The 14,356-nt window shown below is 45.9% G+C and overlaps 1 pseudogene; it reads right to left on the bottom strand.

Annotated features, from left to right (window-relative positions):
* Positions 1 to 615: 615 nt before the first annotated feature.
* LOC148137461 (uncharacterized) lies at positions 616 to 8,395 on the bottom strand (annotated as a pseudogene).
* Between the last annotated feature and the right edge of the window lie 5,961 nt (positions 8,396 to 14,356).

Genomic DNA, 14,356 nt, shown 5'->3' with positions numbered 1-14,356 from the left:
ACCAATTCCACTACTGAGTTAGACTCGCTCTCAGGCCCCGGCCAACTCCCTTCGGGTTCGGCGTGACATTAATGCCCTCCACCCTGCTTGGGGTTAGGTCCATGACCTGGTTTGGTTGGTTGCCATGCCCTGGTGCTACTATCTTCTGTAGGACTTTCTGCACTGCATCTTGGTGGGGGTGACTGTACCACTATATTCACCTGTCTATACATGTCAGAGAAGGGTCTATCTATTCGCAACACCACCAGACTCCCTCATCGCTCTTCTGAGTCTTGGATATTATGACCCGTGCCCTGGCACCTCCGACCTTGATCATAGAATATCTATTTCCCATGTCAGGTGTCCCTTTGGCCGTGGTGGCTACTACTAAGTGCCAGTAACCGGCGCTGCAAGGATCTCTGCATAAATATTTATTATCCCATTTATAGTCGCCCTGGTTTCTAAACGGCCATGGGTCGCATGTGAAGGTCCCCTTAGTTCCCTCAATTAAGATTACTGTCTGCGGCTGTATCCCAAATGCCCCTGCCCTTATAAAAAGCCCTACCAGGGCGCTCACTAACAGTATGAGCTGGGGTAGCCCCGTATTTGTATGAGGCTTCTAATCACTACTTACACTTAATTGGTTCTGGTGCTGTCCGATGTCTCCTCAGGCCCAGCTACACCCTTGCGATGGCTGGCCTGTATCCATGTGGCTCTTTCTGCGATCTTAACTGCTGTCTGTGTTGTGAGGAGCACTTCAAACGGTCCCAGCCACCTCTTCGCCTTCCAGTTTTTCCTCCTGAAGTCTTTCACCACTATCCAGTCTCCAGCTTCCAGATTGTGCAGCTTCCCTCCTGCTGATTGGGGTAGTGCTGCTTTCACTTGATTCTGTATTTGAGATAAAGGTGCAGAGAGTTTTATACAGTAACACAACATCTCCTCCTCACAGTGGCCTGTTATCTGTCTTACCTTAGGTCTTGTGCCAATTCCTGTGTTGGGCGGTTTACCGAACAAAATCTCAAACGGGCTAAGATTAGCTCTTCCTGTCCTGACATTAGCACAATCGGAAATGCCTTTGTCCATATCACCCCTAGTTCCTCACAATTTTGTCAATTTATTTTTTAGGGTAGCATTTTCTCTTTCCACTGCCCTGCCTCTCGCTGGGTGGTAGGCACAGTGTTGTCTCATGTTTATTCCCAAATAATCACTGATCTGCTGTAAGGCATTATTCACAAATGGTGTCCCATTGTCACAACTAAGCCTTTCAGGGATGTCCCATCTCGGAATTATCTCAGTTAGCAACGCTTTGGCTACTGCACTGGCATCCTGTTTAGACGTGGGGAATGCTTCCATCCATTTGGAAAACATATCAACTATTACCAGACAATACCTTTTCCCTTCACTGGGCATTAGTTCAATGAAATCTATCCGTAAATGTTCAAAAGGTTTTTGGGGTTGGGGGTGTGCTGTCTGACTCATCTGTATTCCCCTCCCCACGTTATTAGTGGTACAGATAACACAACGCTCACAATAGTTCTGGGAGTAATGAGTAAATCCCTTAGTGTAGCAGTGTGCCGAAATACTGTCATACGTCCCCCTCTTTTGAGACATGGTCCTTCCCGTGTGTCAGTTTGGTATAGAATGGAAATAATGATCGTGGTAGACAGGGTTTACCACTGGGGCCACACCATACCCCTTCCCTCACACTGCAACCTGCTTTCGTCCACTCACGCTTTCCTTCCGGCCTGGCCTGTGACTGTAACTCCCGTACGTCTGCTGTTGGGGTATACATTTTTGTCATACACATGTCAGTCTGATCACTTGGCGGCTGCTGGGCTGCTGTTCTTGCTGCTGAGTCTGCCCTTGCAGTGCCTTGGGAAATAAAATCATTATTTTTTGTGTGGGCTTCACATGTACACAGTGATTGATTTAGGAAACAGGACCGCTTCCAGGAGGTCAGAAATCAGACCATGGTGTGTGATGGGCTTTCTGGTGGAGATCAAGAAGGCCCTGTGCTTCCACAGGGTTCACAATCATGTACAACCCCCGAATGCGTATCTGCTATTGGTGTAAATATTCACTGTCCTTCCCTTAGCCAATTTACAGGCCTCAGTCAAGGCAATCAGCTCCGCTGCTTGCGCTGAAAGATGAGAAGGGAGTGATCCTGCTTTGACTATCTCATGGGTATATTCTACAGCATACCCAACACAATTCTGGCCGGTGTCCTTGCTCCTGAATGCTGACCAGCCTCAAAAAAACTCCACAACTGGATTCTGAAGTGGTGAATCCTGCAAATCTGGTCTGGGGCTGCAAATTTAATTAGTTACAGTGACACAATCATGTGGGTCTCCATCTCCTTCTGTGGGGAGAAGGCTAGCAGGGTTAAGGACATTACATCGCTTTATTGTAATGTTAGGCATCTCCAATAACACAGTATTGTATCTGAGTCAACGTGCTGCTGACATGTGTCTGGTCTTTTGCTCGGAAAGCAGTAAGGATACTGCATGTGGGTTAATTCACCACAGCCGACTATATCTCTGGATGCTTTTTCAGCTGCAGCTCTGGCTCACAGACATTTAGGTAATCCTGCCGCTACGGGATCTAGTTTAGTTGAAAAATATGCTACTGGCTTCAATTTCCCCCCATGATCCTGTAACAGCACAGATGTCATTCAGCCACGTTTCTCATCTACCGTTTGTACAAAAGGCTTGTTTGGGTTCGGAATCCCCAATGTAGGTGTAGTTTGGAGCTCCTTTTTTAATTCAGCAAAGGCACTCTCGGCCTCTGGGGCCCACTGCAATGGACTCTGGTTCTGCAACCCTTTGCCATGGGCTATGTCACTTAGGGGAGCCTCAAGGGTTGTGTAATGTGGGATAAACATCCTACAGCAGGAGCACATGCCCAAAAATGATAGCAATTGTTTCTTCATGTGAGGCTTTGGAATTTGCTGGATTACTTGAACTCTGTCTTGACCAATGGCCTTCCCTTGTTCAGATATTAAGTGACCTAAGAACTTCACCTGTTGTTGCACATATTGTAGCTTTGCGAGACTGGCTTTATGCCTTTCCCTCACTTGATGGCAGAGCAACGCAAGAGTATCCTTCTCATATTGTTCCTCTGTCAGTGCAGCTATTAAGCAATCATCGACATACTGCAAAAGCGCTGACCCTGGGGTTAGAGCAAGAGTCTCCAGACTCCTGTGCAGAGCCCCATTATATATGGTGGGGGACTCACAGTAACTTTGACAAAGTCACGTGAAGGTATATGATTTCCCTTTGAATGAAAAAGTGAACCAGAATTGACTAGCTGGGTGCACCGGTTACACTAAAGAAGGCATTTGCTAAATCCACAACAGAGAACCATTTCCTGTCCGGTGGAGTTTGAGCCAAGAAAGTATAGGGGTTAGGAACATTTGGGGCGCCCAGGACAACAGCGCTATTGACTGCCTGCAGGCATTGAACAAACCTCCATTCCTCCGGTTCACCGGGAATGGTTGCCTTTTTGACCGGTTCTCACCGGTGAGTTTTCACAGGGGATTATCACTCCAGCCTTTAGGAGGGATTCAAAGACTGGAGTCATTCCTTCTATGGCTTCGGGTTTGAACAGGTATTGTGTCTGCAAGGACAATACTCAGACTTCGGGGTTATCCTTATGGGCTCACAGCCCCGCATGAGCCCCACATCATGTTTGCCCTTTGCCCACAACTCAGTAGGGACCATTTTTAATCTTGGGTCTGAGACTTCTATCTTAGGGAAATGCCAGACTACCCTCCTAGGCTTCTCAGGGCTAGCGGGGGTTACCTGGAATGTCCTATCTGCCTGAGTGAGCCAATTTAGTTTCTTCTTATATGTTCACATATCTGCATTGGATCAGATACCCACATCGTCCCTGAAGACCCAACCTTTCGTTCTTTGTGCCTTTAGCACCCATGGTCCCAAACCCTCCCACCTGTCACCAGACGCGTTCGCCAGTGACACGTGAGGAGCAGAGCCTTCCACATCAAAAAGATAGGGTCTGCTTGCTGTTACAGATACTTTAGATAAGTTTACACTGACTGCACATCTATGATCACTTCAGTAAAATTTGCACAATAAGAACTGATCTGGTCTAACCAATCTCCTGAACCAATCCTTCTCATATAGTTTGTCAGGGCCATCGCGGTGTATGTGTGCTGTGCAGTGCAGCATATCTCCAGCAAGAAAATCGGTGTTAGTAGGATTAACGTGGTTGCTTGCTTCCAGGTTGAGTGAATCGCTCACTGAACTTATTGCTCTCTGGGTTAATTGCCACCCATAGACATTCATTGGGGGTCGGGGGTCGTATTTTACAGCCTGCACTGGTAAATCTTTCCTTTGAATTACCTGCAAGCCCGTTGGAGTACTGAGCAAGTTCAAGCCGAGTTTCCCTACGAGGTTCCGACCCATCAGATTTAAAGGACAGAATTCCGATAACAAGAAGGAGAATTGGAAAGTTTCCCCGTTAGTAGTTTCGCACAATAGGGATGCAGAAAATCTCTCCCGCACCACGACTCCTGATGCACCCATTGTGTTCAGGAACCTTCCACTCATCTTTATTTGTATGCATTGTCTAAACTGGCTTAACTTAAGGACTGAATATCTTGCCCCATACTTATCAATAAGGTAACTGATGTACCTTCCACATATAACATAGAGGTAGGCATCAACTTATACACAGCTGAAAATGTGTTGCTGGAAAAGCGCAGCAGGTCAGGCAGCATCCAAGGAACAGGAGAATCAGGAAGGGCTTATGCCCGAAACGTCGATTCTCCTGCTCCTTGGATGCTGCCTGACCTGCTGCGCTTTTCCAGCAACTCATTTTCAGCTCTGATCTCCAGCATCTGCAGCCCTCACTTTCTCTCATCAACTTATACACATCATTGTTACATTGAACATATTGTCCACACTTTGCAATCTCAGCGCTCAATGTAGAGGTGTGACATGTCTCAGTGCCCCTAAAGTTAGTAGAAGAGATTAGCATAAGCGAGTCTTCGTTGCCAAGCATAAAGGAAAGAGGCTTACCTGTACCTTGTGGGCTACCCACCTCCACCTCAGCCTTCCCCTGTCAATCACCCTGCTGTCCAGCCTCCAGGGCCAATTGAGGCTGTCTGTGTGGGCACTGTCTCGCCCAGTGGTCCATTGCTCCGCAAACAAAGCACCCGCCAGATCTACCTCTGCCCGCGCCTCTTCCGCGACCATTTCCACGACCTCTTCCTCTTCCGCAACTTCCCCCTCTGCCTCTCTCTCTTCCTGTAGCACCTCCCTCCAACAGCTGGGTGACCATCTGCATCATAGTAAGCTGAGCCTTATGAGCTTGCTGTTCCATCTTTAGTTTCTGCTTATCCTTCTCCTGGATAAGCAATTTTTCAGTATGGATCGCATGTTGTTCTATCAAATTCAGCTTTCCTGTGGTTCCAGGTAATACAGGTGTCTTTTACCTTTTTTGCCATTTTGACCTTCATTCCATTGATGAAGTTATACCTCAGGTGTGCCTCATACGGTGTGATTTCTGCTGCCGTATGTCGTCGGGTGGTCTCAGTCCACTATGGGTGTTATGGACTTCACTGAGGCGCGTAACGTACTGGGACACGGTCTCCCCTTCCCGTTGTTTACACATTGCTATTTTGGTCATGTCCATTCGCACTGGGAATGCCTCCCTACAGGCGGTTGCCAGCGCTGCAACGAAAGCATTAAAGTCTCCGTTTTCTTCCGCTTGCGGGTTGGCTACTCTGGCATGGACGTATGCAGTTAGCCAGATATACTTGATTTTGGCGACATCGGCACCTAGTTTTTGTCCCAGGAGACATCTCATCTCATGAGACGTGGGACGGAACTCGGTACAGAACTTTGTTACCTCGTCGGCGAACTTATTACCTCCAACCTCACGTGGGTCAAGCAACTGCCCATAGGCCTTCATGGTCCATGGCCGGTGGAGCAACACTGGGCGCCCTTCTGGACCTGTAATTTCAACCATTGGGGCTTGCAGAACTACCTGATTAGACGATTGTTTGCCAATACTCTCACTGTCTGACTCATCATCCCTCAGGGGGAGATCACGAGCAGGCCCTGGATGCCTTTCCATCTTGGAGTGGCTGTCCTTCTTTTGGGCTTCTTGCTTCAATTGGTGACGGGTGTACAAACCCTGAGGTGGTGGCAGCTGCCTTGGAACCTTGGCCAGGCGGATCTCATGGGGAGCTGCAGGTCTCGGAGGGCAGTCATCAAGGTCAGGATCTGGAACAGACTTAAGACACTGTACAGCTTTGTTAGGTTGTTTTCCGTGCGCGTCTGCATGTACACTGGTGTTTGTACGTGTATTTGATCGATCCTTTACTTGAGATTTCCTTTCCCTGATAACAGTCTCAGCCTTCCACATGTTATAAGCACTTCAATTAACATGTTCTATCTTTCTCTTCCATTTCTCCTTCTCTCTCTCCTCCATCCTCGACCTCAATATTTCCAATTGCCTTTTACTAAAGCTTCCTCCCTCCGGAAAACCACATTCCTTAATCCACAATTCTAACTGCTTCACAGGCTGTAATTATTTTGCATGTATTTTTGGTTGGCCATTCCAAGTCCTCTGTGGACCCTCTTTTTTGTTTGCTCTTGCCAGAGCCCATTTTCAGCGTTACTGGAAAAGTGTTCAGCTCTCTCTCGCGCGCGGTAACGTTATCTTTTTCCTTTGAATTACTTTTTACCTCTGGAGGTCCCCTCTCGCAGTGGGTGCATCCACCTCAATGCTTTGGTTTTTGTAAACCAAGAAACCAGGTACCCGGTACGTCTTTGGCGAGTCCAACTCAGCCAGTGGTGGTTCCAAGTCTAAAGCCACCCTTAAACTCGCTGTCTCTTAAGCACTCTAGAGACAGCAATCCTTTCCATCGAGATTTGCTCAAATACCACACGAGAATTTAGTGAACCCTTTTCCTGCATCATTTATTCTCTTAGAATGAGTCTCTACATAGGATTACTTAAGCCACGACTCTTACCCCAACCCTATTTGATTCGAACCCTGGTGCTAGGGCGATCCACAGATTCCCGGTCCTCTCACACAAAATGGCCAATTCAGCGTTCAAGATGAAGTGAAAGACCTTCAAGGCGCTGGCACCTGCGTCTCCTGGGAATCTTCAGAATCTCACCCAGTCGCCCAAGGTTACTCAACTCAACTGCTGGCAAGAGCAAAGAAAAAGCTTTATTTTTAAAACCTCTGCATGCAAGGGGTCAATACACTTGGCAAAGGTGCCTTGTGTAAGGACAATGAGCATAATTAACATACTCTTCTTCTACCATTCTTATCATGCTGTCAAGGGCAAGGAATGGGAAGACTCGAGTTATTATTTTCTCATTCCCTTGCCGTGGACATAACTATCCTTATGTTTTCCCTTAGCTTTTTGCTGAATTCAACTGTTGCAAGGTCAGGTTGAATGTCTCCTTGAATACAGAACTCAGCAAAGTGTTTGCAAAGCTCAGCAAAGTATTACATTTAGCAAAGCACTCTCTTTCAGATTTCACAGTAAATGTTAAATTTGTTAATTTTCCATTACAATCCTGCCCTGGATTTGCCTTTCCAAAATACAGCACCTCACATTTATCGAAATTAAACACAATCTGCCACTCATCAGCCCTTTGGCCCATCTGATCAAGATCCTGTTGTGTTCAGGTAACCTTCCTCGCTGTCCACTTCACCTCCAACTTTGGTGTCATCTGCGACCTTACTAACCATATGTCCTACGTTCACATCCAAATCATTTGCATAAATGACGGAAAGAGATCCTGAGTCTGTAAGGCATTTGGTTTAACAGCCAGGATTGAGTTCTGGGTGATGTAGTCAATGTCTCCCCTTGGCCATGCTCTTGCCTTCCCTTAAAGAAACTGGCCCATGAAGGGCTGCAGATGCTGCTACCAGAACACACTGAACCCTGCCCTATGAACAACTGAAGTATCCTCACCTGAGCTTGGTGGAGTGAAGAAGCAGCTAGGTCTCGTGAGTTTCTAAACTGCTTATTTCCCATAGAGAGATGGTCTAACATTGTCTCATACTCAGTTTCCGTGCTCAGTCAGATGTCTGGATTTGCTGAGATGACTTGACAAACTCCAGGCTTTGGAGACTGTTGTCCTCTTTAAAACGGTTTTGGAAAGTAAGAAATGTTTGTTCTTAAAAGGTATGAACATTTTCAACAGGAGGTGGACAAAGGGACAAAGTCATCCTGGCATCATGAGTAGCTCCTTGATGGTCATTTTTCAAAAAGGATGCAGAAAGTTGACTGACAGTGTAAAACCACAGAATGCAAGAGCAGGGGTAGGCCATTTGATCCCGCAAGTCTGCCCTGCCATTCAATTGGATCATAGCCTGAGATCCTACTCAGGACCTTCTTCGTACCTTCTCCTTGTATCTTTTGATCCATTTCATCCTTAGAACTATATCTACATCTTTCTTGAAAGTCTTCAATGCAACAGTTTCCTGTGGCAGAGAATACCACAGGCTCATCATTCTCTACGAGAAGAAATCTCTTCTCATTTCTGCCCTTTATGGCCTAGACTGTGACTCCTAATCCCTGGTCATCAAGAATATCTTTCCTGCATCTGCTTTACCTAATTTTGTTTGGATTTTGTAGGTTTCAATAAGATTCTCACTCATTGCTCTAAACTCTAGTGAATATAGCCTGTACGTTTGTTCAACTATTCCAGGAATCAGAGTGCGGCACTGGAAAGGCACAGCAGGTCAGGCAGCATCTGAGGAGCAGGAGATTTCAGGCATAAGCTCTTTACCAGGAATGCCTTTCTGATGATATTCCTGATGAAGGGTTTATGCCCGAAACGTTGACTCTCCTGCTCCTCAGATGCGACCTGACCTGCTGTGCTTTTCCAGTGCCGCACTTTTTGACTCTGACCTCCAGCATTTGCAGGCCTCACCTTCTCCTATTCTGGGAATCAGTCTGGTAAACCTTCTCTGCACTGCATCCAGAAAGTCCATCCTCAGACAAGGACACCAAAAATATACGCTGTATTCCAGGTGTGGTCTCACCATAGTTGTAGCAAGCCATCCCTGCTCCTGTACTCAAATCCTCTCGCTGTAAATGCTCACATATTATTTCCTGTTTTCTCTGTCTGCTGTACCTGCAGTTTACTTTCAGTGATTGGCACATGAGGACACCTAGGTCTTGTTGCATCACTCTGTTCTCCATTTTATTGCCATTCAGATAATCCACCTGCCTGTTTTTGCTGCCGAAGTGGATAGCCTCACATTTATCCACATTTTACTGCACCTGCCATATATTTGCTTACTGCACAATGAAGCTTCTCTGCAACTTCCTCACTGCATACTCTCCCCCTGAGCTTTTTGGTGTCTGATTTAGATAGTTTCCTTATCTAAATCAGTAACGTAGATTGTGAATAGCTCGGGTCTAAGCACTGATTCTTGTGGTACCCCACTGATCATGCCATTCAGAAAAAGACCCATTCATTCCTAATCGTTGTTTCCTGTCTACTAACCAGTTTCATATCCATGTCAGTAGAAAGTCCCCAATCTCAACACTTTAATTTTTCATACTAATCTCTTATATGCAACCTTTACTGAAAATCTTCTGAAAATCCAAATAAAGCACATCCGCTGGCTCCCCTTTATTTACTCTACCCCCTCAAAAAATTCAATGCAAAGCACAATTTCCCCTTCATGAATCCGTGCTGACTCTGTCCAATCCTGTCACTATCTTTCAAGTGCTCTGCTACTAAATTGAGTCATAGAGTCATAGAGATGTACAGCATGAATATCTCAACCCAATCTAGTCCCACCTCCCAGCACTTGGCACATATCCCTCCAAACCCTTCTTATTCATATACCCATTCAGATGCCGTTTAAATGTTGCAATTGTACCAGCCTCCACCACTTCCTCTGGTAGCTCATTCCACACACGCACCACCTTCTGTGTGAAACAATTGCCCCTTAGATCTCTTTTATATCTTTCCCCTCTCACCCTAAACCTATACCCTCTAGTTCTGGACTCCCCCATCCCAAGGAAAAGACCTTGTCTATTTACCTATCCATACCCCTCATGATTTTGTAAACCTCTATAAGGTCACCCCTCAGCCTCCAACACTCCAGGAAAAACAGCCCTAGCATATTCAGCCTCTCCACATAGCTCAAATCCTCCAACCCTGGCAACGTCCTCGTATATTTTTTCTGAACCCTTTCAAGTTTTACAACATCATTTCGATAGGAAGGAGACCAGAATTGCACACAATATTCCAAAAGTTGCCTAACCAATGTCCTGTCCAGTGCAACATGACCTCCCAACTCCTGTACTCAATAAGGTAAAAACAAGGACTGCAGATGCTGGAAACCAGAGTCTAGATTAGAGTGGTGCTAGAAAAGCACAGCAGGTCAAGCAGCTACCTTCCCCCACCCTCCTCTCTAACCTATCATCTCCATCCCCACCCCCATTCATCTATTGTACTCTATGCTACTTTCTCCACGCCCCTACCCCCCTCTCATTTATCTCTCCACTCTTCAGACTGCATGCCTGTATTCCTGGTGAAGGGCTTTTGCCCGAAACGTCAATTTTCCTGCTCCTTGGATGCTGCCTGACCTGCTGTGCCTTTCCAGCACCACACTAATTTAGGTTCCTGTACTCAATACTCTGGCCAATAAAGGAAAGCATACCAAACGCTTTCTTTACTATCCTATCTACCTGTGACTGTACTTTCAAGGAGCTATGAACCTGCACTCTAAGATCTCTTTGTTCATCAACTTTCCGTCGGACCTTACCATTAAGTGTACAGGTCATGCTCTGATTTGCTTTCCCGAAATGCAGTACCTCAAATTTATCTAAATTAAACTCCATCTGCCACTCCTCAGCCCATTGGCCCATCTGATCAAGATCCCGTTGTAGTCTGATGTAACCTTCTTCGCTGTCCACCACACCTCCAATTTTGGTGTCATCTGCAAACTTATTAACTATACCTCTTTAGCTCACTTCCATATCATTTATGTAAATGATGAAAAGTAGTGAACCCAGCACCAATCCTTGTGGCACTCCACTAGTCACAGGCCTCCAGTCTGAAAAATGACCCTTATCCACCACCATGTCTACTACCTTCGAGCCAGTTCTGTATCCAAATGGCTAATTCTCCCTGTATTCCATGAGATCTAACCTTGCTAATCAGTCTCTCATGGGAAACCTTGTCGAATGCCTTACTGAAGTCCATATAGATCACATCTACTGCTCTGCCCACATCAATCCTCTTTGTTACTTCTTCAAAAAACTCAATCAAGTTTGTGAGACACGATTTCCCACACACAAAGCCATGTTGACTATCCTAATCAGTCCTTGCCTTTCCAAATGCATGTAAATCCTGTCACTCAGGATTCCCTCCAACAACTTTCCCACCACTGACGTCAAGTTCACTGGTCTATAGATACCTCACTTGTCCTTACCACCCTTCTTAAACAGTGTCACCACATTAGCCAACCTCCAGTCTTCCAGCACCTGTGACTATCGATCATACAATATCTCAGCAAGGGCCCAGCAATTACTTCGCTAGTTTCCCACAGAGTTCCCACCTAGAACAAAAAACAAAGAAAATGTACAGCCCTGGAACAGGCCCTTTGGCCTTCCAAGCCTGAGCCGATCCAAATCTACTGTCTAAACTTGTCGCCCAATTTCCTCTGCTCACCTACTCATGCATCTGTCCAGATGCATCTTAAATGAATCTACCGTGCTTGCCTCTACCACCTCTGCTGGCAACGTGTTCCAAATGCCCAGCACCCTCTGTGTGAAGTACTTGCCGCGTGTATTCCCCCTTAAACTTTCCACCTCTCACCTTGAAAGCGTGACCTCTCATTATTGAATCCCTCACCCTGGGAATGGCTGATCTCTATTCACCCTGTCTCCAGCCTTCATGAATTTGGAGACCTCAATCAGGTCCCCCCTCAATCTCCTTTTTTATAATGAAAACAAACCTAACCTACTCAATCTCTCTTCATAGCTAGCACCTTCCATACCAGGCAACATCCTTTTATGTCACACTGAAATGAAGAACTTTGCAATTCATCCATGTGCTCTTTAAACCATTGCCATTGCCTATTCTGCTAACATCCCTTTAAATGGTTTGGGATTGTTTAATTGTTGCCCAATATTTCACAGACAACTTGTGCCTTGTCCCAATGTAATTTCCTTTACCAAGTCTCAGAAACAACTGCAGGCATATCATTTTTATACATAAATGATCTGGAAAAGGGCATTGGTGCGCTGATCAGTAAGTTTGCAGGCGACACGAAGATTGGTGGAGTAGCAGAAAGCATAGGGGACTGTCAAAGAATACAAGAGAATATAGATAAACTGGAGAGTTGGGCGGAAAAGTGGCAGATGGAGTTCAATCCAGACAAATGTGAGGCGATGCATTTAGGCAAATCTAATTCTTGAGTGAATTATACAATGAATGGAAGAGCCTTTGGAAAAGTTCATGGGCAGAGAGATCTGAGAGTGCAGGTCCATTGTACCCTGAAGGTGGCTGCACAGGTGGATAGAGTGGTCAAGGAGGAATATGGTATGCTTGCCTTCATTGGACGGGGTATTGAGTATAAGAGCTGGCAGGTCATGTTAAAATTGTACAAGACTTTGGTTCGGCCACATTTAGAATACTGTGTGCAGTTCTGGTCACCACATTACCAAAAGGATGTGGACGCTTTAGACAGGGTGCAGACCTGGTATTGGGGAATGAGCTAGGCCAGGTGGTAGAAGTTGCAGTGGGGGATTTCTTTGGGAATAGTGACCACAATTCTGTGAGTTTTAGAATACTCGGAGACAAAGATGAGAGTGGTCCTAAGGGACGAGTACTAAACTGGGCAAGGCCAATTATATCAAAATTTTGGCAGGAGCTGGGAAATGTGGATTGGGGGCAGCTATTTGAAGGGAAGTCCACATTTGATATGTGAGAGGCTTTCAGAGATAGGTTAAAGATAGTGCAGGATAGGCACGTTCCTTTGAAAACAAGGGATAGGAAAGGCAAGATTCATGAACCGTGGATGACAGGAGAAATCATGTGACTAGCCAAGAGGAGAATGGAAGCCTACATAAGGTCCAGGCAACTAAGAACAGAATGGGCTTTAGAGGAATATCAAGAGATAGAGTGGTCAAGAAGGCATATGGTATGCTTGCCTTCATTAGATGGGGTATTGAGTATAAGAGTGGGCTGGTAATTTTAAAATTGTACAAGACTTTGGATCAACCGCATTTAGAATACTGTGTACAGTTCTGGTCACCACATTACCAAAAGGATGTGAACGCTTTGGAGAGGGTGCAGAGAAGGTTTACGAGGATGTTGCCTGGTATGGAAGGTGCTAGCTATGAAGAGAGGTCGAGGAGGTTAGGATTGTTTTCATTAGAAAAAGGAAGATTGAGGGGGAACCTGATTGACGTCTACAAAATCATGAAGGGTATAGATAGGGTACATAGAGATAAGTTTCTTCCCAGGGGGAGAGATTCAATAACAAAAGGTCACGCGTTCAAGGTGAGAGGTGAAAAGTTTAAGGGGGATACACGCGGAAAGTACTTTACACAGAAGGTGGTAGGTGCCTGGAACACGTTGCCAGCAGAGGTGGTAGAGGCAGGCATGGTAGATTCATTTGAGTAGGTGGGGAGCAGACGGATACAGATGCTTAGGAATTGGGCAATAGATTTAGACAATGGATTTGGATCGGCACAGGCTTGGAGGGCCGTAGGACCTGTTCCAGGGCTGTAAATTTACTTTTCTGTTACATCACTGTTTACCATAATGAAGAAATCTATTCTATTGTGGACATGCTTCCCAAAGGCTTACATGCAACTAGGTTGTCAGTTTTTCCTTTGTAACACAATACCCAGTCAAGGATGGTATTTCTCAACAAAAACGAAAGCACTGCGGACAAAAACAGAAATTGCTGGAGAAATCCAGCAGGTCTGGCGATATTAGATTAGATTAGATTACAGTGTGGAAACAGGCCCTTCGGCCCAACAAGTCCACACCGACTCGCCGAAGCGCAACCCACCCATATACCTACATTTACCCCTTACCTAACACTACGGGCAATTTAGCGTGGCCAATTCACCTGACCTGCACATGTTTGGACTGTTGGAGGAAACCAGAGCACCCGGAGGAAACCCACGCAGACACGGGGAGAATGTGCAAACTCCACACAGTCAGTCGCCTGATGCGGGAATTGAACCCAGGTCTCTGGCGCTGTGAGGCCAGAGATGCGGGTGGAGAGATAACAGCATTAACACTCCGGGTGGAGTGACATTTCTTTAGAACTGTTTTTTCCTAGTTAGTTCTTCAACGATTTGGTCCATAATACTATCCTACCTACACTCCAAGAATTCCTACTTTAA

This window comes from Chiloscyllium plagiosum, unplaced genomic scaffold, assembly GCF_037043375.1.
Source record: "Chiloscyllium plagiosum isolate Xiang-an unplaced genomic scaffold, Cpla_swu_hap1 HiC_scaffold_43, whole genome shotgun sequence".
Classification (NCBI taxonomy): Eukaryota; Metazoa; Chordata; class Chondrichthyes; order Orectolobiformes; family Hemiscylliidae; genus Chiloscyllium; species Chiloscyllium plagiosum.
This window is presented reverse-complemented; position numbering and strand designations above follow the sequence as displayed.